Raw genomic sequence first — 24,495 nt, 5'->3', positions numbered from 1 at the left:
GGGAAATGTATACCAAGTGATGGATGGAATTTTTTTTTTTAATTTTAAGCATAACTACTTTTTAAATTATGGAGCGTATGCAACTTTTCTAATTCCCATAAACAGAATTAATAATATTGAATCTGTTCAAAATAAAATCTTCCCTATCATTTACTTTTCAGATGAAATCCAGATTAGAAATATTTCTTAATTAGGAAATGTTTCCAAAAATTATGTGGTAAATTGGCTATATACGTTATTCCTGTATTATATACTGGACGAAAAAGAAAAGGGGGTGAAGGAGCTTCCTGAGATTTATTCCTGAACCTCTTAAATCCACATCTCATTCCATGTGCTGAACAAAAAATCCACAGTGTTTTTAAAGGCAATATGTTAACACCTTTTACATGATGCACTTTCTTATATTTCTATACTGATTATTTTTCTATATGATAAGTACATTACAACTGAGTAATTGTCTGCATAAAGATGACAGTTGAAACCATGAGAGAGAGGACAGAAATCGGAAAGCATAGAAGCAATAGGGCCAGACTAAGGGCAGAACCAAAGATAACATCTACATTTAAGTGGCTGAAAGAGAAAGAAGTGACAGAAAAGAAAATCGACTAGGCAGAAGGGCAGGAGACCCAGCAAGGATGCTCAGGAAGCCGAAGGAGAGGGGTTCAAGAGAAAGGCGTGGTCCAGCAGTGTTGTCAAAGAGGACCAAGACAGATGGAGTAGCGCAGGCAATTGGTTTACATTCATACATATCCATTGAGATGTCCTAGAGTGTGTCTTGAAATAGTTTTTCTGAATTAGAATTCTCACTTATTTCTTTGCTCTCTTACACATAAAAATGAGGACCAAGAAAAAGCCATTTATTTGGACTCTGATAGTATTTCCATTTTACTAGTTTACGAAGAGTATTTACCTTATAGCATTTACCTAAACAGTATTTACCTAGACATAACAGAAAATATGATTTAAATGAAAAACAGATATAACACTAGAGAAATCCTGTTTGTCATACTTGTTAACTCTCATATATACTTGCACACTCCCATTATCCCCACATGCTCCACACAAGACAATGTGTAGCACTAGAGTGAGACCCTACTTGTAATCCCACCTCTGGCTCCAGTACACTTCTGAATGAATTATGAATTTTCCATTTATGAATTTTGGATAGTTGTTTAAATCTAAGTCTGTGCTGTGTAGTGTGGTAGCCTCCAGCCACTTGTGGCTGTTTACATTTAAGTTAATTAAAATTGAATAAAATTAAAATTCAGTTCTTCTGTCTCATTAGCTACATTTCAAGTGCTTGATAGCTGTATATCTAAGGGCTATCATATTGGCCATCACAAAAAGTCCTATTGAACAGCACTCATCGAAGTCCTTTACCTGAAAATATTCATCACCAACCAGTAACATAATGTTTGTTTATTATGAGGGTAAGCAAATTTCAAATACAACAAGTTAATTGAAACTAGCTTAGGTGCCCTTGGCATTTGAACAAACATGTAATGGACACACACACACACACAAAACAGAAAAGTATATCTGAACAAATGAAAATGTACTAATCTCAGGAAAAAACTGCAATGTGAATATATTAGAAAGAGAGACTGAAAAATTAAAAATTTAAAGATTATTGTCAGTACTTTTACTGACAAAAAATGCATATATTCTATATTAAAATGTATAATGTAGCTTTTTCAACATCTAACTGTATTGCAACAAACATAAAAAATTTAGTTATAAAAATATTTTTAGCAACTGCATAGAATTAATAGTTAATTTACTTTGTTTTCATTAAAGACACTTTTAAAAGTTAATTAATTTATTTATTTTTGACTGAGTTGGGTCTTCGTTGCTGCATGCGGGCTTTCTCTAGTTGTGGTGAGCGGGGGCTACTCTTCATTGAGGTACGCGGGCTTCTCATTGTGGTGGCTTTTGTTGCGGAGCACAGGCTCTAGACGTGCGGGCTTCAATAGTTGTGGCACATGGGCTCAGTAGTTGTGGCTCACGGGCTCAGTAGTTGTGGCTCACGGGCTCTAGAGTGCAGGCTTAGTGGTTGTGGCGCATGAGCTTAGTTGCTCCGCGGCACGTGGGATCTTCCCGGACCAGGGCTCGAACCCGTGTCTCCTGCACTGGCAGGCAGATTCTTAACCACTGCGCCACCAGGGAAGCCCAAAAGAGTTTTATTTTTTACTGTAATCTGATTTCCATATTTTACCCACAGCATTAATTCAGATTTCAAGTAGCAATCAGGACACTATAGAGAAGTTTTAAAATGCAAAGAGAATGTATAAGGGATAAAGTATGAAACCTGTCATCTCACAAAGATTCCTAAGAGATCTTTAGTAAATAAGGGATCGGGGTTTCAGTTTTATATTCCATCTAAAAATAACATTCCTTAGTGCTGAATCAGGACTTTGAGCATACAGCATACTGAATCCTCTTTTTTCAATGATCAGGGTTTTTCTCAGGGAATTTTCAAGGTAGGCCTTGGCTTCCAAAGGAAAGGAAAGGAGTAAACTGGCAAAACAAGATTGGTTTGGCATAGAATGTCCATTCACTGACTTAACCCAGCTGATATATGAAAAGGTAGTCATACAAGGATCAGGCTAAGCCCTAGAAAAGGGAACAGTGTTTTGCAGATTATAACCCACAGGTACTAGGGATTACTCATTTTAGATGGCAGATCTCAGAAGTGCCCCCAGACTTCTCTTGGGAGTGAGGAGGCAATGCAATGCCATTGCAGTACCATTAAGGGAAAACCATACCCTTACGGAAACCATAACTGGGTCATAGCTTAGGATGGCATTTTCTAGACGGATGTGTGGAGAGTGGGGAACTCTGAAGCTCAATACGAGGCATTAGTAACCTGTCCTTTACCTCCATTGTTTCCACTAGAGGGAACTACTCTGAACGTTCCACTTTTGAGCAAGCCTGGTTCTCTCTTTTGCGTGACACTGGACCCTGGGTAATTGTTTAGTGACATAAATGGAAGCGCTTAATTCGAAAGGGCCCTTGGGGGAAAACCATTGGATCAGTAACATGGTTATTATGGAAAATATTTTACATACAGAAAATTACAAAAAAGAAAAATCATCTGTAATCATGTTAGCAGGAGATATCATTATTTATATTTGGATGTGTATCCAATCTTTTTTCTATGTATATACACAGGAAAAAAATTATGTATATATAATATATAAATGTATATAATATATAAGTATATTATATATATGTTAAAAATTGGGACCTACTGTCTTATAACATATTTTTCTACTTACTATTTTGGAAATGTTTCCCATACCTATACATATTCTTCAAGAATGTGATTTTTAATTTTTATATATTCAGTAATGTTAATGTATGCCATAATTTATTTAATGACTCCTATAACTTAATTTTGATTTTGGTTTTCAGTTTTTCCTATTACAGACAACAGTATATTAAACATTTTTGTAAATCTTTGTGCACATCTCTGATTGTTTTTTTAGGATACATTCATAGTAGTGGAATTATAGAACCAAAGGGTATAAACATTTTAAAGGTTTTGTATCATATATATGTATATATAGAGAGAGAGACAGAGTCTCAGATTACTCTCAAGAAAGTTTGTACTTATTGTAGACTCCCACCAGCAGTGCATATTTCCCAACAACTGTACAAACTATGTATTGAAATTTCTTTTAAATGTAGGTTTCTAAAAAACTGGCACCTCATCATAATTTGCATTTCTTAGTTTACTGGTAATATTGAACATTTTTCTTAAGTTTTGATCTTTTAACTCAACTGCTGAGAATATATTCCTGTGACATACCTGTTCATTGCTCACTTTTCTTGGGGAAATTTGTCATTTTTAGTGATTTATAAAAACTTTTTGTATATGAAGGATATGATCCCCTTATCATGTGTTAGGATGATTTCACCCAAGCTTGTAGTTTGGCTTTTGATTCTGTTTGTGGCATTTTTAAAGATTATTTTTCCATTCTGCATAAGGGGGGAAAATAACATGGATGACAATTAAAAAGTTCATACCTTTAATATATAAATATCCTTCTAGTTAAGTAAGAACTTTTTTCATATAATTAATCTATCTCTCCTATGCTGAACATTATAGAATATATATTCAATGGTTAAACTGGAAGGTAGACTATCTAGTAAATTACCAACCACTATTTACTTACAGAGTATGTGTTAATTAAGGCTGACTTGACCGTGGCTACTTACTCTGTTTTCTATTGAATAGCGAATCCAATTCATTCAAAACTTCATTTGACCTTAAAGAGAAGCAAAACTGATCTGTCAATCATATTCTTCAATGAAGAGGAAAGTAACGTATGAAAATGTTGAATCAAAGCCACGTAATGAACTACACACGCAACCAAAAATTAAATCTTCAGAGACTGAAAACAGCTGAAGGTACCTTCTGAAATTGTCAGTGACCTAGGGTCAACTGTGTGCATTATTTTGTCATAATTTTGTATCAGTTGCACACATAGCCTATACAATGTATATGGTTATAAAATGGTATGTGTGATACACATTACTTTATGTTTTTTCTCTATCAAGTACATACACTACTCAAAAAATTACACAAAAATGTATATCATATTTTTCTTTCTCTCCATGGTATCCTAAGTAAGGTAAATTACAGAAAATTAAACCAGCCTATTATTTGTACATAAATGTAACTGCAACATAGTTCCTCTACATTTACATTCTATGAATACATGAAAACAATCTGCTTCAACAAAAGTAACATCATAACTAAATACAGTCATAAGCCCAAGATCCATTCTGGGTAGTTAATTCGCATTCTGTTTTTCTGCTGGAATGGGTTCTTCCTTGTGCAATATTTTAAATTAGAAATATCTTTTGGGGACTTCCCTGGTGGTCCAGTGGTTAAGAATCCTCCTTCCAATGCAGGGGACATGGGTTCGATCCCTGGTCAGGGAACTAAGATCCCACATACCACGGGGCAACTAATCTCTAAAGCCCACACGCCATAACTAGAGAGAAGCCCACGTGCCCCAACGAAAGATCCCGCGTGCCACAACTAAGACCCAATGCAGGCAAATAAATAAATAAATAAAAATTTTAAAAAAGAAATATTTTTTGTAAAAAAAAGAATTGACTAGTTATATCAGTTTTCCTTGTAATAATTAATTTATCATAGAAATTCGTTTTTTCAGGGCAAACTGGTTGGAACACAAATTTGAATTTCTCACTAGCATATTCTCTATAATGCTGTTCTTCCAGAAAATGTAAGAGTAAACAAAAAGGCATATTTTAAAGAAATATACTTGTGGAAATAAAAATATACAATATAATGTTGTAAATTAAGAATATTCAGTAAATGAACCATGCCTGCATATTCAAGATTGTATCGCTAAAATTGAGTATGCTTTTTAAAAACTAATTTCCTCTTTTGAAAAGAATTTATAAACATATATGAGATACAAAAAACTTATAATACTATAAATAGAACTTGTTCAGTAAAATTGGCAAATTGCACTAGTGTTAAAATTCTCAAGGTCATAGCTTCAAATTGCAGTGTAGATATATTTTATGAATTTTGTCAGATTGGGGAAGTTGATCGTATTTCTAAGAAAGTGTTTTAATTAAAAAGTTGTATATTTTTGAGTAAGGCTGAAATGTTTGGTAAATAAGTTTTGTCCAGTGAATTCTGTTTTCCATGATTTTAAAGAGCATCTTCAGGTCATCTTAAAATCAGATAACATTCTCTTAACCACTCTGACTGACAAATCAAAAAGAAGAGAGATGTTAACATACAAGCAGGGGCTTCCCTGGTGGCGCAGTGGTTGAGAATCTGCTTGTCAATGCAGGGGATGTGGGTTCAAACCCTGGTCTGGGAAGATCCCACATGCCGCGGAGCAGCTAGGCCCGTGAGCCACAGCTGCTGAGCGGAGCCTGTGCTCCGCAGTGGGAGAGGCCGCGATGGTGGGAGGCCCGCGCACCGCGATGAAGAGTGGCCCCCCGCTTGCCGCAACTGGAGAAAGCCCTCGCACAGAAACAAAGACCCAGCACAGCCAAAAATAAATAAATAAATAAATTAATTTTTAAAAAAAGCAACTTGGAAAAAAAAGAAAAAAAAAGAATAATAATAAAAAATTTAAAACAAACAAACAAACAAAATACAAGCATATCACCTTTGCCCAGAAGCAATTGAGTTTCAGGGCCCATTCCACCTTAGACACAAATTTTGTCAATGATGATTGTGCTTAGTCTCAATTAGCTTTTTCCATTTTTTTTTTTCTTAAATAGCTGCTCATATTAGTTCCAAGACACTACTATAATCATTAATTACTTCTCAGCAGAGAAGACGCTCTCTTTCACTATCAAAGCATTTACAATTAGCAGGACCTTTGTCCTTTCCCAGTGTCAGCATCAGTAGCCTTAGAAGCACAGTTTGCCCAGAAACAAAAGGACTCTGCAAAAGGCAATGGGGAACAGTGAAGGGTAATAGAAGGAGGAAACAGTAGAGCCTCCGGTCCAGCATAACAACTGCATCCAGGTCCACCCAGAAATCCAGATTCTAATTGTACTCTTCCTGATCACCACCCCTCCTTTCTCGCCCCTACACTAATCTCAAGCTCTGAGCTTTTTGTTTTGTTTTGTTTTTTGTTTTTGTTTTGTTTATTTATTTATTTATGGCTGTGTTGGGTCTTCGTTTCTGTGCGAGGGCTTTCTCTAGTTGTGGCAAGCGGGGGCCACTCTTCATCGCGGTGCGCGGGCCTCTCACTATCGCGGCCTCTCTTGTTGCGGAGCGCAGGCTCAGTAGTGGTGGCTCACGGGCCCAGTTGCTCCGCAGCATGTGGTATCTTCCCAGACCAGGGCTAGAACCCGTGTCCCCTGCCTTGGCAGGCAGATTCTCAACCACTGCGCCACCAGGGAAGCCCAAGCTCTGGGCTTTGATATCCTCACCTTATACTCTCTTCCAACCCACACTCAGTCCCTGGGTCTCCCTGTTTCCTTGTTTCCTTTGATGGGATTCTATAAAACACTAAAATTAGCAATTAGAAAGTATCCACCCAAGAGCCAAAGGATGGTTTTATTTGCAGAAAGCAGGTTACAGAAAGTTCTTTAAAATTGATTGCGATGTCTAAATGCTGGGGAAATACTTGGCTGTGACTGAACAGAACCTCCTTCTGTCCGTCATGCAGTTGAATAAATTGCAAAGTAAGAGCACAACCCATCATGATATATTTTAATCTGCTATTCACTACAAAACGATCTTGATGCTATAGAAGAAAGACTTCCTTCTAACAGAGAAGTCTGAAACCCTGTGGTACTTTTAAACTATGACTCTATCTCTCATTTTTACCTTTTCTAAATTATGCAGCAATACAGGAAACTCTTCTTAATGATATAGGATAAAGAAAGGTTTGATAAAATGAAAACTTTTTGCATCATAGTAGTCATTTTAAGTTAGCTAAATATATGTGCATGTTCAAGATCTGATTAGTAATGGATATTTTCAGTGTAGAATAAAACCTCATTAATCGGGACACCAGAGATGTTGAAATTCATCATTTGCCTTTAGCAGATTCCTTGAGGAAAAGACTGGTCTTTGGAGGACGAAGACAAAGTGATCCTGGTGATCAAAGGGTGTGTGTTTAAGAGTAAGGACTTAGGGGGTTGAGATCAGGAAAGGGGGCTCAGCAGACTCAAATCAACTAGTGGCTGAAGTGCTCATGTTCCTGTCATAGAGTGAATAGGCATTGGACAGGCAGGGTCTGCAGGATGTTTACACAATGGTGGGTGGAAGGATTAGGCATTATAAAGACTGAGTTTAAGAACTGTGAACCCCAAAAGAGTGCTCCAGTACCAAGTGTTGGTGAAGCAAAGAGGGATCTGAGCTTGGCTGGCTAGCAGGGTATAGAGAATCACAGGTGTTACTGAAAGGGCGTGGGAATGAGTATGAACAATTTATAAAGATACAAACTTAAGCACTTTGAAACTCGTACCATATTTTTAATCTTTTTAGTTGACTGAAAATAATTTTGTGGGTCTAAGAAGAGTGGAGATTAAGTTCTGGGCCTGGAAGTAGAACTCAGGTCTGTGTGACTCCAAAACTCAAGCTTTTCACCACTATGTTATACTGCTGTTTGGTGCATAACCATGGTGTATGCCTGTGTGAGTGTGTGTGTGTGTGTGTGTGTGTGTGTGTGTGTATGCACACATGCACCGTTTTTATGTGCTTGATTTTCCTTTTAAAATTAAATAGTAACTAGGCTTCCCTAGTGGTGCAGTGGTTAAGAATCCACTTGCCAATGCAGGGGACACGGGTTTGATCCCTGGTCCAGGAAGATCCCGCATGCCGCGGAGCAACTAAGCCCGTGCGCCACAACTACTGAGCCTGTGCTCTAGAGCTCGTGAGCCATAGCTACTGAGCCCACGAGCCACAACTACTGAAGCCCGCACCCCTAGAGCCTGTGCTCCGCAACAAGAGAAGCCACCACTATGAGAAGCCCGTGCACCACAACGAAGAGTAGCCCCAGCTCGCCGCAACTAAAGAAAGCCCACGCGCAGCAACAAAGACCCAACGCAGCCATAAATGAATAAATAAATAAATAAATAAATAAATAAATAAATAAATAAATTTATCAAAAAAATAAAATAAAATAAGACCTAAATGCTGGAGAGGACGTGGAGAAAAGGGAACCCTCCCACACTGTTGGTGTGAATGTAAATTGGTGCAGCCATTATGAAGAACAGTACGGAGGTTCCTTAAAAAACTAAAAATATAAATACCATATGATCCAGCAATCCCACTCCTGGGCATGTATCCGAGAAAACCGTAATCTGAAAGGATACATGCACCGCAGTGTTCATTGCAGGAGTGTTTACAATAGCCAAGACATGGAAGTAACCTAAATGTCCATTGACAAATGAATTGATAAAGAAGATGCAGTGTATGTCTATATATATATATATATATATATATATATATATATATATATACACACACACACACACACACAATGGTCAGCCATAAAAAGAATGAAATAATGCCATTTGCAGCAACGTGGATGGACCTAGAGATTATCATACTAAGTGAAGTTATTCAGACAGAGAAAAACATATCATGTGATATCACTTATATGTGGAATCTAAAAAAATGGTACAAATGAACTTATTTACAAAACAGAAATAGAGTCACAGATATAGAAAGCAAAGTTATGGTCACCAAGGGGGAAAGGAGGGGAGGGATAAATTGGGAGATTGGGATTGATATTTACACACTACTTTATATAAAACAGATAACTAATAAGGACCTACTGTATAGCACAGGGAACTCTACTCAATACTTGTAATGACCTATATGGGAAAAGAATCTAAAAAGAGTGGATATATGTATATGTATAACTGAATCACTTTGCTGTACAGCAGAAACTAGCACAACATTGTAAATCAACTATACCCCAATAAAAAATTTAAAAAATAATAATCAAATAAAATAAGGTCATTCTGTCTTGTAACTCTTTTGTTCATGTAACACACTAGGCTTTGGAGAGCTCTGGTAACAATGGTTCCAGGGCCCCAACCCTAAGCCTAAGAAGCATATTTAAACAAAGGTCAATTCCCTCCATAAAGAATCATCCCAGAAGGCCATACTAAAGCTACCAATGACTTGAGCCTTTAGTCTGTCAGATAGCAAGCCCAGAAGTTGAGATGAGGGGAAAGACAATGGTCCAACTTCTCTGACTTTGTGAAAACAGCCAAATCATGGATACATTTGGGAACATTCATGACCACAGACTCACCAACTTTTTCTCATTTGGAATGATTTTCTTATTTGGAATGGGGTATTATGTAGAAATATCAGAAATATAATCTTCTCCACTGTCTTCTCAACTAGTGTTTCTACCTATTAGATAATCATATGTAACAGTAAACTTTAAAAAAATTACAACTTTGTTTATACAGTAAATAAATGTGTTTCCAAGATACACAGGAAGCAGATATATGAAGAAAGTGAATTTTTAAACTATCTTTTTTTCATTTTAAACCCAGCTATGGTTTCCTTGCTTGAACATGTTGTCCTCCATAATACTGTTTTATTTTTATATTTCATGTTTGGAGTTTGTGATTATATAAAGTACATCAGAGAGTGTATTTTATTAATATGGAGGTTGGTGAATCAGATCCAGGTCCTTAAGTTTTGTCCAGAGTTTTGCTCTGCATTTGCTCGCTTTTTTCAGGGGAGCAAAATAGTCCTTCCCTCCAATTCCTCCACCATGTGGATGGAGTAATCACAACAAATTTGGGGGTCCCTGTGTGTTAGTAGGGTATAGATATTGTTGAAATGAACTGGAATTTTAAAAATGGCTTTAGAAAAATAAAAATAGAAAACATGCCTCTCAAGATCACAATTCCTATCTGGGATGCATTTTCACATCTCTAACGTGAAGGATTTAGAATAAATGAGGACTAAGCCTCATTCCTTCCAGCTCTAAAGGTCTATGCTTCCATTGTTTCTAACAGACCTTGTGAACCTGCCAGAACAAAACCCAGCAAGCTCCAACTGCAGCCTCTGAGAGAACAAAGAGGCTCCTCTTCATTTCTTGGGCTCAGTAACTATTTCACTTTAGAATCTCATTTTAGCGGCTGCAAAACTGGGACCTGCCACTTTCATTTCAACCAGGATCACATGGATCAAAGTCAGAGAGAATCAGGCATTCTTATTCAGGATATACACCTGAAAATAAATTTTAAAACTAAAGCTAGGGAATATACTGATAGAAGAAAGTTCCCATGACAAAATAATTTTTTAAAAAAATATTTATTTATTTATTTGGCTGCACCAAGTCTTAGTTGTGGCATGTGGGATCTAGTTCCCTGACTAGGGATCGAAGCTGGGCCCCCTGAACTGGCAGGCAGATTCTTAACCACTGCACCACCAGGGAAGTCCCCTGGAGCTTTTTTAAAGAAGAAAGTCTACTAGTAGATTAGACTCTAATGTTCCAAGAGAATCTTTGGCGTAGAAATAATTTACAATGCCTGTACTACTAGAAGAGTAGGTGATAAATGGGAGAGAAAACAGTTTGAAAATCTGTTTATTTATAAATAAAGATCTCCTAAAATAGCACACACAAAAGGAGAATTAGTTAAAATTTCATGTAATCACTTAAGGTATTTAAAGTCTCTGTTGTCTTCCTTCACTTAAGCCCGCATACATTTCTAGATTTTTAAAAACTCAAAATACTTAATTTATTCTGTATTTATTTTATCTGTATTAAATTATTACGCAATGAAAATGTTTCCTGAAGATTCCATCAGCGACACAGTGTGTGCATGGCACACATGCCATAGTATAAATTGTTCTTAATCTATGCTATCAAAAATAAATCGAATCCACAACCTAAGAACCAATCTGGAATCTAACTTCTTTATGGTGGAATTAGGTGTGTTTTAATTCCAGGTAATTGATTAGGTCTAATTATCAAAATAAAAAACTTCTAATTTGCCAGCAGTCAGTGTTATAACTGGGGTACACCACTGGAAGGTAGCACTGGAATTAAAGCATAGACGCGAATGTTAATTCACCCACGTTCTGCCTACTAGCCCCATTCTCCTCCTGAACTACACCCCCATGTACCTTTTGCATGCAGAGCTCTCTTTGAAGCTGTGAGAGCTTCATGCGTGGGAAATCAGGGGAATCAAAGCTGCCTTATACAAAAAGCATATGCTTTGGAGTCCAGGGGATGCTGAAAAATACTACATATTAGTAGTCTCTTTCTGGGGAGCTCATCTGAGTATGAGACCCTCACGTTTTGCATTCCTTGCGCCTAGGGTGTTTAAATTGGTGGCCTCAATCCTACAGCACCAGGGTTTGTTTTCACACTTACTTAGTTCCCCTGGATTTTTTTTTTTTTTAACCTACTTTGACAAAAAAAAAAAAAAAAAAAGGAGCAAAATAGGAAAAGAAGGCAGGGGCGGGGAAAGAATAAATCATTACGCAGCTCTCAACCTCCACAAGGAAACAGCAGTACAAACCCACAGATCCAGAATTGTCAAGCAATGGGGCTGTTTGTTTACAAGTCTTAGAACCAGTTATGTAACTAGATGAGTTAAGGAAATCAAGTGAGTGTTGGAAGGGGAGGGAAGACCAATACTTTCTGAATTAGTCAAAAGACTTGTCTCTGAAATAGATTCATAAAGACTTTCTGTTTACTTATTTTTAGTTTCTTTATGAATTTCATTTTTGAGTTAATTGTACCAAAAATACAGTGTTTCTATGCAGATAATGACCCCTCATTCTTGATCATTGATTTTGGATACTTGAAAGCACTTTCCCACCATGGGATTTGTTAAAGTGATAGCAAGCATTTATAAGGGAAATTGGAATAGCTTTTTTATCCACTGACCTGGAATTCCTCTGTCTGATTTAGCAGGAGGACGTATTATATGACCAATGGATTAATTCTAATTCCTCTCCACCCCTCACCCCGTAACTTCTTTTTTAAATTGGCTATTTGTTTTATTTTTTAAATTCTTCGACCATATAATGTTTACAAAATGAAGACCTTTAAACCTATTTCTTTTTCTTTTATTTATTTATTTTTGGCTGCATTGGGTCTTCGTTGCTACGCGCAGGCTTTCTCTCGTTGCTGTGAGCGGGGGCTACTCTGTTGCTTCTCCTTGCAGTGGTTTCTCCTCACGGTGCGTAGGCTTCTCCTTGCAGTGGTTTCTCTCTTGTTGCGGAGCACGGGCTTTAGGCGCGCGGGCTTCAGTAGTTGTGGTGCATGGGCTCAGTAGTTGTGCCTCGCAGGCTCTAGAGCGCAGGCTCAGTAGTTGTGGCGCATCGGCTTAGTTGCTCCGCGGCATGTGGGATTTTCCCAGACCAGGGCTTGAACCCGTGTCCCCTGAATTGGTAGGCAGATTCTTAACCACTGCACCACCAGGGAAGTCCCAAACCTATTTCTATATAAATACATTTTGGGGGGAACTGAAACAGTGTAAAAATTTCAACTCTAAAGAGAAGTTAGAAAATCGAATGATTTAAATAAGTCATTATATTGGACTATAAATTTCATAAATAAGTTACTCTCAACAAAGCTCTTAAATAAAAAAGTTTTTATGATCTTTTAAATACCTGCATTTATATTTAATACTCTTTAAAAATATGATTTTTTCCCCCTGAAATCTTACAGCCAGGATTAAGTGCTATGAGTGTAATTAATCAACTTCTAATAGCAGGTTAAATTCAAACTACTGAGGTTTCAGTCAGTGAGTTTATGGAACATTGTTTTCTTTCTCATCTAGCTAACTTGTCCTTCAAATTGAGTTGGTTTAGTGTTATATGTTACTCCCTGGGGAAAACCCTAGGGGAATTGTTGGAGAAGAATTATGTTTTTCACCAGGCAGACAAAAGCTGAATTCAGGCCCTCAGGGCATCTCCTTGGGGTGTTTTCTGCTAATGGTGCCAGAGCCCCGTGACCAGAAGGGAGCTGCACAGCTGAGGCGTGGTACCCAGAGGGCCGCTTAGCTGTTGTACCTGCCACAATAGACACTGAGAATAGGGATTAAGTCCAAGCCAATCTTTCAAGGTAATATATGGGGAATGGCTACTTTGTTTTCATTTAATTTGAGTCTTGGCATGGGGCAGGATATTTGGTGGCCTATGTCCTTCTACTTAAGTTAAAGGTAGGGCTGAGTTGATTCATTGTCTAGAGAAAAGACGAGTGCAACCAACTACAATAAAAGATCTCTGCTCATGGGTAATCTTTCAATAAATATGTGTTCCCAGCCCAGGAGCATCACTGAGTCTCCATAATTGGGGGTCTGATATTTACCAGCTTAGAACAGTGATGTGAGTTTGATAAAGGCTCTCCACCCATGTTACTGTGAGTGAATGTTAAACAGGATTATGAGTCAAAATGAAAGGACAAAGATGAATATCTACTTAAGACTGACTTCTCTCAATTGCTAGTCAAATGCTTAGGTACTTCTGGACTTTAAGGCCATATCATTCCAATAATAGGCAATGAAGATGATTTATTCCATTTATGTGGAGGTAAATTTTGTGCATATTTATACATTGTATTGGTTGTTAATCACTGTTTAAAGATAGTGATAGTGTGCCTACAACTGTTTAATTATCTTTATCTTGTCTTGCCTGCTGTCCAAAGACATAAGAAAATATATTATTATCATTTAAGTGATAATCACAATTATAATAATGCTTTACCAATAATGCCTTAATATAAATAATGAGCTTAACCTTTCAAAGCACTCTTAGGTATATGAGGTAATTTATACATTATTAGAGCTCATTATTCCTTATATACATTTTTCTGAGATGTGAAATGGCATCTTGTCTTCACAAGGTGAAGATGGGATGGGTTTTAGACATTTCAAAAATTAAGTATACTTCATTTCTATATGTGTATTATACTTCAATACAAAGTTTAAAGACTTTGATAATATAACATGCATTTGATTCGGTATAAGAAATTACTAAGACTGAGTGAACTAAGTCAATTCTCAAGAATTGTCTTTTTTAAAGTGATAAACTGTCTATCCTTCAAAATAAGTTTTACCACATGATTTGGAGGTGCTCTTGGGCTCCTTGGGGATGGCATTGAAGTTCTGTTAGAATATCTTAGTTTAATTTTTAAGTTCAGAGAGACGATGGGGACAGAGAAGAAACGCATGTCTGTACAGAGCAGGGGAGCTTTTGGTATAACTTCTAGGAAGTGGCTGTTTGAGGTGGTGAAAAGAGCATGGACTGTCCAATTGTGCAGGTTTCAATCTCTGCTCTGTTATTTAAGCTCACCGAGCCTCGGTTTCCTCATCTCTAATATGAGAATGTGGCTTTGCAGAGTAGGTGCTCAATACCATTACTGCAGGCAGGCGACATCAACCAAACGACCCCTTGGATGTCCTTTAAATGCTAGACTTAAATCATCGTAAAATAGATGAACCAATTCCCTTTCAATAGTAAGTAGTTGAAAACATCCCCAAAGATGGCAGCATAAGCTATTAAAAAATGGGTTTTATAAAAAAAAAAAACCTTCTTCCTTTGGCTTTTATCAACTATAAATGAAAGCTGCTCTATTCATAGTCTAAAGCTGAGGAAATAAGCTTTTGTAACATGCTAATATTTTCACCTCAGGAAAATAATTGTTCCTAGGAAAGACAAATGTTCCTACACTTAATCCTACTGTTTGAAGTATAAAGATTTGTTATATTTTTTGCCTGAATCGAAAAACCAAGGACGGTTTTAAAAACTTTAAGCAGTGATCAAGTGCCATATAATTCTGAGTTATGAATTACCTGAGGACATTAATGGAGCACGTTATAAATATTAATTAATTTTTACCAACACCCTGTGGTAACAGCTTTATTACCCCTCCTCCCCTTTTAACAGGCAGGGAGACGAAGATTCCATGAGGCCAAGTGACTTACCCTGGGGATATGTGGAAGAAGTTGCCCAGCCAGAAAAGGGAATCAGAGAAGGTCGGAATCAGAGCCCTGTGTGTTTACAACTTAAGAAGAGACTCGTTCCTTATATATAAAAACATTTCTGCTTCTCTTTAGATTGATATAGTTGAGGGAGAGTGGTTTATGTGTCCTCCTGAGACTCTCAAAAATGTTAGCTATTTGTTTCCAGGACCTGCAATCACAAATCATGTGTTGGTAGTACTAACACTTCCAACTTTGAGATCTAAATTTACTTAGTAAATTTCAAATTGTTCCTATAAATGGATTAAAAATGGAATTGAATAAAAACAATAAAAATCAAAAGCAACAAAGAAAATAAAAGATCTTCTCCCTAAGCAGATAAGTGATTTACTTGTTTATTGTGGTTTTACTTTTACATTTTTGTCTCAACATTGTAACTTGTAAGGTAACCCACAGATTATTTTACAATCTCCTCTTCTGAGTGTTTAAAGGGCACTCAATAAAGACTTATTGGTTGAAACACAGATACCCCTCCCAGTTATAGATCAACCAGTGACTAGTATAGAAAGTTTTATAATTGATAACAGAGTGTACACACAGCTACTTATTCAAATATTCAATTAATAAAGCACATTTACTGGTTTAACCAAGTAATTTGTGATTAGAATGAGCCAGAATTAGCCATTATGACTTCAACTCAGTTAACTTTGATAAATAAACACCTCATGCGATTTCTTCTTCAAAAGCTAAAACTTTGACAACAGGAGTCTGATTTATGACTTTTTAAAAACAGAAAGAGATTGAATGTGTCAAGAGTCAGAAAAACATACATTGTCCAAATTTTGTTTTCCAAAAAATCACTTATCCTAGCCAAGAGTAAATAACAGAGGGTACTTGATCATCAGTATTGGGTACTATGAAAGATGGAAATCACCATCACTGGGTAGGTTTTTTTCCATAATAAACTGCAATATTGGTTTATGTAGCATCCATATAACTCTTTTCTGTTATACTTTTGGAGTTTCCATGTTCAAAATAACACCTGGAAATTGTTGACTATAATACAGAAAAATAGAATTGAATTTGGTCTTTTTTTTTTCCTCCTCATTTATTGAATTTGGTCTTATGAGGTAGAATTCAGCATCGAGGTACTGCAGCAAACTTCTGAAAATAAGCCTTGCAAATGTTTTCCACTAGAATATTTATGGATATAGTAATTTAAGCAGTTATTCCCTAGAGTAGATTATGACATGCCAGTAGCTGAAAGATGAGAATAAAACCTAAAGTGTCCAGTTGCAACTAGAGAGAGCCATAAAAAACCCACATTAAAAATATTTTTAAAAAGCACTTTTTTTTTTTTAGATTGGTACTAAGTTATAAAGATCCACACATTTGGGAAATTGTCTTTATGACTTTTTCTCACAGACCGCTTTCTTTCCTGTTTGTGGGTTAAAATAAATAACTCCTGAGATTTTAATTTTAGTTTCTCAAACAAGACAAAACCAGTTGAACTCCTTTATATTGTCTCCTGAGCCAGGAATTGAGGTCAACCGTCATGAAAAAATAACCACAAGTTGACTTTTTGTGTTTTGTAGGTTAATACCAGCAAAGAAGGGGGTGAGTTGTTTATATCCTTAAAAATAATTTCAGAAGAAATGAAAGTCTTCAGCTCACTATTAATCATATTATTTCCGACTTTTTTTCCGGTGAAGAGTTTATAAATGCCAGTAAAGGCCTTCCTCTGTAGAAGTTACTGAGTTTAAATACATGTGAAATGCCATTGCTTCGATAGATAGCTTCGTAGACAACGAGGTCAAAGCTGTTAACGTACATTTTAAGAGCCTTGGCCGATTGATGTTCTTACAACCGTCATATTTTAGAGGCCTTTCTAAATCATGAGTTACATGCAATAGAGTAAAGAACCTAAGAAAAAATTAGGCAAGATTGTTTCATTGAGCTGTCCCTTTCCCCTCTGGGGCCTATTAAGTACTACACAAACAAGACTGCCTCTTATTTCGTCTTATTTGGCGTTGGTACACACCTCCAAGCGAGTGGAGCCAGCCCTCTAGAACTGGCTGTCTCCTCTTGAACAGTTTGTTTTTCATATTTCAGTCGCTTTTTTTTTTCATGCCTGTTTTTCACTTCATGACGTCAGAGTATCTGATACTGATCAAATCAATGGAGGTAGCCTAGGGTACAAGCATTTCAGAATAGGATGTTAATGCGGTACTGGGTATATCTCACTCACTGGCACAAGTTTTTTTGATGTTAGAGCAGAAAAAAACTGTTCAGAAATGTCTCCTTGCCTCTCTCGCAGGGTTACAGTGGTTTACCAGGCCAAGAATTAAACAGAGAAGAAAGGAATCCATTTTTAAAGGCACAGCCTTTAGATGACAGATGCAGAAGCCACATGTGTTGGCATTTCATTACTTAGAATCTTATTCGAGTATCAACATTTATCTGAACACAAAGGAGGACGGAGCCAAAGATTCAAACTGTGTTTAATTTGTCCTCACGTAATTCACGCTTGGGAAAAACTTAGAGGTACGGAGTCTTCTGCCCATTCACGTGAAACACCCATTACCGTTAATAGGGATAACCACATTTGTTGAAAAGAGAACCTGTCCTTTAGAACTAACTTAGACCTTAGGGACAGAAAGATGTCCTCAGCTAATAGCTGATGGGAATTGTACAGTCTCAAATTTGCTCCCTGCTGACCTGACATCACTGAATTTGGAAAAGCAGAGCCAGGTTCACCCGGGGGTAGCAGAGAAGAAAACTGTTTTGAAACAAAACAAAAAAAAAAGAAAGGTGATTATACTTCAGGCTTTTAAATTAAGTCACAGAAGTCCCTGCCTAATTATATCATGAAAACAAGCTCCAGCTCCAAGTTCCTAGGAAAGAGAAGGTAGTGGTAGATTTATTCTTGTTTACTCCTTTCAACCAACCACACTTGATAAGTTTTTCTTAAAATAATGAAACTAGACTCATCTGATTAGATGAAATATTTCAATTTGGAAACCAAATGACATTTCATTTTCAAGGATTCATGGTAAGGGAAAACAGATGGGAAAAATAATCTTGAGCCACAGAAAATCACAAACCTTGGGTTATATCCCATCACTAACCTTCTTGACCCCAGATGTGAACAAGAGGCAAGCCAGTCCCTGAGGCAACACAGTATTAAAAAACTGTTGTGGGTGGAGCATATTGGCAGGTGCCGAGGGGAGACAAGAAGTAACGGAAAAGCATAGTTCTTACCTTTAAAAAGTGTATGACGAAGTCTAAATATTAGTACAAAGCACGTGGTTGTTTACATTCACTTTCTCGCCTTGACATTTTCTCTCCCCTTGGAGAGGATAATGAACTGCAGGGTCGGGAAGAGGAAGACTCGGGGTTCTCAGTAGGCTCTCAAATGGGGTGTGAACAGATCTCTGAACAATCAGAGCCCTTCACTAGCTTCAGAACAGGATAAGGATTAAGAAGACAAGCTTTGAAAATAGATGAACCTGAGCCTGTCGCTTGAAAGTTTCCAAGTCTCTGTTCCCTTATCTGTAAAATGGAGCAATAATGCTCAACCACAGGGTGGTTGAGGAAATCAAATAAGATGAAATGTAATGGGGCTTCCCTGGTGGCACAGTGGTTGAGAATCTGCCTGCCAATGCAGGGGACACGGGTTCGAGCCCTGGTCTGGGAAGATCCCACATGCCACGGAGCAACTAGACCCGTGAGCCACAACTACTGAGCCTGCGCGTCTGGAGCCTGTGCTCTGCAACAAGAGAGGCCGTGATAGTGAGAGGCCCGCGCACCACGATGAAGAGTGGCCCCCGCTTGCCACAACTAGAGAAAGCCCTCGCACAGAAACGAAGACCCAACACAGCCATAAATAATAAATAAATAAATAAAAATTTTTAAAAAAAGATGAAATGTATGAAATACTTAGCACAGGGTTTGGCAAATAGCAAGAACTCGAATGAATAGTAGTCTTTACGATTATTAATGATGGATAGTGGCTAATATTCATTTAATATCTAGTGTCCTTTGCATGGAATGTTCCTGACTCTGCCCTCTGGTATTTATCTGTGGCTCAACTGGCCACACAGGGAGTGTCAAGTACAACTCTGTAACCTTGGTGCCCTTCTTCCTGGGTTTTAGCCAGAGACCAACTCAGCACAATGCCCCTGCGGGAAGGATGGGGTGGGAGTTGGGGGTAAAGAGGTGAAAAATCATGCCAGGTGCAGTGGGGATTACGACCAGGAACATGCCTTAGCCAAGCGAGAGCCACTGCAGACACCTCTTGGCATTCCACCCTTTGGGACTGAGTAGCTTCTGTGTGCCAGGCTGGCCTCATTGGTGTCCTGAAGAGAGCATGTGAGTATTTTCACTGCTTCCTGCTAGGCTATGCTATCTTGGGGATTGGGAATCTTAGGCACGTGGTTTTGGAATGAAATATTGCTTTAGAACAAAGAACAAAACATTAGCTAGTTCAGACCAGTCCAGGATAGGAGAGGAGATAAGCCCTGCTGAAGAGCCCTGTTGAAATAACAAATGCTGTGTTATCGTGGGATGGAGAAAGAAGATAAGTGTAACATTTCTGTCTCCTGCCCACATCAGTTGAGGTGATGGAAGATGTGACTGCCCAAGAGACTTAAGGGTAAGTGGATGGAAAGAAAGGCCTGGTTCTGGAATTAGGGAACCTTGGGTAACGAGGTTGCATCACAGAGAAGAGTTCGATTATTTTTATGCATCTGATTAAGATTTGACTTGGGAATATCATCGTATGGTGGAGATCTTGAGATGAACTGAATATATGTGAACCAAACTGTGTACAACTTAGATTGATACGGAAAGAACTTTTTTTTTACTTGAAAATATTTTTATACCAATTAAATAGAAAATCCTCTTCTCACATCCAAAGAGGAATAAGAGGGAAGTCTGGGACTTGGAGCCCTGAGCTCTAATAGTTGGTGTATTAATTTGTTTCACTCTTTGAAGTTAGGAAGTTAGACCCACATTCAGGTGTCATGGACGAGCCCAAGAAGCTTCAAGGTCGTCCAGTCTGTCCTGCCGCCAGTACCACCTAGTGGCAGCCAAGAACATGTGTAAGTATCTTTTCAAAAATTGCTGTAAAAAGTTACAAAAAGCATACATCAGTAGAACTCATTGTTAAGAACAGTTTAAAAATGCGCAAGAATTCAGATTAAATTGTCAAGGGTCCTTCTGTTCCCTCTCCCAACCCCACTGCTCTTCCTTATTAATAGCAACCTGCCTTTGCTATGTATTTCCTCAAATCCCGACCACTCTCTCTGTCTCTCTCTCTCTCTTTCTCCTTCTCTCTGTCTCTCTCCCAATCTGTCTGTCTCCCTGCACTTAGTTTTTAAAAACAGAAATGGAATCAAACTAAATATTATGGGGTGATTTTTTCCACTTCCCAGGTATCTTTTTGAATTGAAGTAGAGTTGATTTACAATGTTTTGTTAATTTCTGCTGTACAGCAAAGTGACTCAGTTATACATATATATATGTACATTCTTCTTCATATTCTTCTCCATTATGGTTTATCTCAGGATATTGACTATAGTTCCCTGTGCTATACAGTGGGACCTTGTTGTCTGACTTACCAGATATCTTTAAACCTATTCCCTAGCACAGCAGAAACTATCACCAAAGGGCCCAGACTTGACAATATGCTCACAAGCTCCGGTGTCAGGTTGGCTTTCAAATTCTGAGCTGGAGGAGTTATGTGAGCATTGAAAGTACCTTCCCTTGGATGAGCTTCTTGACTCAGAAGGGCCATTATCACGTGCCCTGCTGAATGTGTACCAACCTCGTTCCCTGTCCTGAGCTCCAGCCCCTCTACCTGTCCATTCTGTGGCCTGGGCAAAGCCAAAGCTGCTCAGCATCTGTGCAAAGCGCCTCACGGTCAGGGCTGTGCCTCTTTCCTCCTCCACCATTCCCTGTGCTCCAGAATCCCTTCTTCTGGAGCGGATCATATGCCTTCACCTGTCACACCCCCTCTATGCCCCAGATGTGCTTTCTCTCATCCTCCTGAAGAGAATCGTTTGTCAAGATGCAGCTCAGATACCATCTACGAAGCCGCCTTCAACTCCTGCAGGCTCCTCCTCTATCCTTTCATGTATCTTGTATCCCCTTCCAGTAGAGCGTCTACCACATTTAATTATAACTATTTGGCGATGAGCAACTGGAATATTTATCGTAGTACCCTCACCGTTTCCTGTCCCACAGAGTAGATGGCACATGAAGGTTTGTTGAACAAGTAAATGAACATTAAAGAAAGAAGGACTACAGTCAATAGACCTTAGGGCAGTGGTTTCTAAACTTTACTGCGATAAGGATCATGAAGGTGCTTGTTAAAATGCAGATGCTTTTTATTCTTATTGAAGTATAGCTGATTTACAATGTTGGGTTAATTTCTGCTGTACAGCAAAGTGATTCAGTTATATATATATATACATTCTTTTTTAAAGTATTCTTTTCCTTTATGGTTTATCATAGGATACTGAATATAGTTCTCTGTGCTAGGACCTTGCTGTTTATCCATTGCATATCTTACATCCATTGCAAAATATCTTACATCTGCTAACCCCAATCTCCTACTCCATCCCTCCCCCGACCCCCTCCCCCTTGGTAACCACCGTGCAGATGCTTTGGAATTACTCTCAGAGAGTCCACCTAATTTGTCAGGTGTGAAAATGCAGAGCTCAGGAATCTACATTTTAACAAGCATCTGAGATCACTCCGATGGCCTGTGAGAGGCCCTTTGCAGATTATTAATGCAAAGCAAATAATCTGAAAAAAATAAAAGAAAAAGAAAAAGCAAAGAACCTTTGTTCCTGGAGATGGCAGACACTGGAGAATGTGCTTATGCCCATAAGGGATGCCTTGATGTAGTGGTTGTTGGCGCTCCTGAGAATAAATGAATACTGGCCTAAGCTGAAGAAGACCAGGGTGCAGTGAACTCCGAGAAGACTCTCGTGAAGCACCAGGCTCTGTATACAAGAGCTGGACTCTTTCTTTTTCAGATCAATTGTCATCAACTCCCATCTGTTTATTTTGTTCCGAGAGTCACTATTTAGCCAGGCCCAAGCTGTTTTCATTAATATATTGCATTTCTGACAAGCCTCTCCTTGGATGTTCTCCAAGCATTTTAGCAGCTTTCAGCCTGTCTTCTCTCATTCCCTGAGGGAGGAACAAGTACAAGTTCACGCCAACGCCAACGCATTCGAGAGGCATTGCTCAGAGCAGCTCCTGGGGCACCAGATGCAGGCGGGCGGGGAAGAGTGGGATAGCTCCCAGCCCCCGCTCCTCTGTTCCGGCTCCTTTCCCCACCCACCCTGCCAAACGCTCCCTGGTGTCTTCAGCAGGTGGCTCCCAGCCCTGCCTTCAAGTCTGCTCAGGCAATTTCCCTCCTGAGATAAATGAGCTCCGAAAAGATTCACAGGCTCTAGACAGTGCGGGACTGCCAAGGACCACATGTATTTGGCCAAAGTGAAGGCTCGAAACCACTAACCAAAGGGCTCTTGCAGAGACAGAGGTGGACACAGCTTCGGCTCCTGTGCAGAGGTGGGACTTTTCAGGCAGCAGATGTCCACCGGGGGCGGAGCTCCAGTTCTCCGGGAGTCCAGGCGTTCCAGCCTCGGCCACGTGGATCTGCCTAGACTTGCCCTGACTTCTCATTCCCGTGACTTTCCTTCTGGTAAACGCCTCTCAGCTCTACAGACTCTGACTTCCTCAGATCCGCTGAGGTTAACCCAGTTGAATTAACCCAGTTTCTGATTTAGGTTCTTCTCTGACCCACACTTGCTAGGTGCTGCCTTCTCAGGCATGGCCTCCTTGGCCTGCCTGGTCTTCAGCCTCACGACTCCAGCCTCAATGAAGACACACAGAGGATCAGCAGACCATCTGTGGAAAACATTGAACTCTTCTCCGATGGTTTATGAGGAACATTTGACTTGTCAGTTTTCCGGAAGGATTTATATAAATGAAGGAAAGAGGAGAGGACTGCACTGGCACCTACCCCTTGGAAGTCTGTTCAGTGGTCTGCCCTCTGAAATTTTATTCCCTGATGCTTTGTGGAGATGGTTTGACCCTGACAGCTTGATTTCTAGTCTCAGGGGCCCTTTTGCATCAGTGTCTTCAGGTTTTAAAAAAGTAAACATACAGTAAAATTAACTCTGTGTGTGTATGTGTGTGTTGCGTCCATTTCTATGAGTTTAAACACCTTTATAGATTCATGCAAATACCACCACTACCAGGCTACAGAACAATTCCATCACCTAGGAAACTCCCTCATGCTGTCCCTTTGAGTATCCAAGTTTTATTTTAAGGCCTTAAATCTCATAAAGATCACTAGGGAAAGGTTAAGCTCCATAACAAAGTTAAAGAAGATAACCTGTGTTCAATATTTGAAAGGAATGGTCATTCAGGATTGAATTACTTCTACAGAATGAGGACAGATTCTCACAATCCCAAGTTCTAAATAAGTTCTTAGGTTGTCTTCCCAAGCAGGTTGGCTCAGCTCTCCCTTCCTACTCAGACAAGCAAGAGCTACTTAGCTCATGGGCCATGTCTCTCTGTGGACAGCCTTTTCAGTGGGAGGGAAATGTCAGTTTCTAGGGCTGTCAGAGATCAAGGGTTCCTAGACTTCTTTTTTTTTTTAAACATCTTTATTGGAGTGTAATTGCTTTACAATGGTGTGTTAGTTTCTGCTTTATAACAAAGTGAATCAGCTATACATATACCTATATCCCCATACCTCCTTGACTTCTAGTGGAGGATAAATGTATTGGAATCATTTGGGTTTTCATTCTGCCTCTTCCACTCACACTAGCTGTGTGACTTTGAGCAGGCTGCCTAACTTCTCTGAGCTTAATATCCTCATGTTAACAATGAAAATCTTATGTATATTATGGGGTGGTTTGAAGGATGTCCCAAGATCCTATACATAGAATATCTGCCACAAAACAGGCGCACAGTGAATGTGATTTTTTGTGTTTCTTTTCCCCATTTAATCCATCCCCCCCAACCCGCCTCTAAACAGAACCCTAT

The 24,495-nt window shown here is 38.7% G+C and overlaps 1 long non-coding RNA gene across 4 annotated transcripts; it reads left to right on the top strand.

Annotated features, from left to right (window-relative positions):
• The first annotated feature begins 5,927 nt into the window (after positions 1 to 5,927).
• On the top strand, positions 5,928 to 23,619 carry LOC309643391. 4 transcript variants are annotated; one of them, XR_014253698.1, is made up of 4 exons: positions 5,928 to 14,035; positions 15,392 to 20,080; positions 20,422 to 20,528; positions 22,809 to 23,619. It is a non-coding gene; the product is annotated as an uncharacterized lncRNA (long non-coding RNA). The 4 variants fall into 4 exon arrangements; XR_014253700.1 differs by lacking the exon at positions 5,928 to 14,035 and having other exon boundaries at positions 14,517 to 20,080; positions 22,809 to 23,143; positions 23,255 to 23,619; XR_014253699.1 differs by lacking the exon at positions 5,928 to 14,035 and having other exon boundaries at positions 14,517 to 20,080; positions 22,812 to 23,619.
• Positions 23,620 to 24,495: the final 876 nt, after the last annotated feature.

The sequence above is a fragment of the Balaenoptera physalus genome (assembly GCF_965194825.1).
Source record: "Balaenoptera physalus genome assembly, chromosome: 15".
NCBI lineage: Eukaryota > Metazoa > Chordata > Mammalia > Artiodactyla > Balaenopteridae > Balaenoptera > Balaenoptera physalus.
Note: the sequence above shows the minus strand (reverse complement) of the source record. Positions and strands in the feature narration are given on the sequence as shown.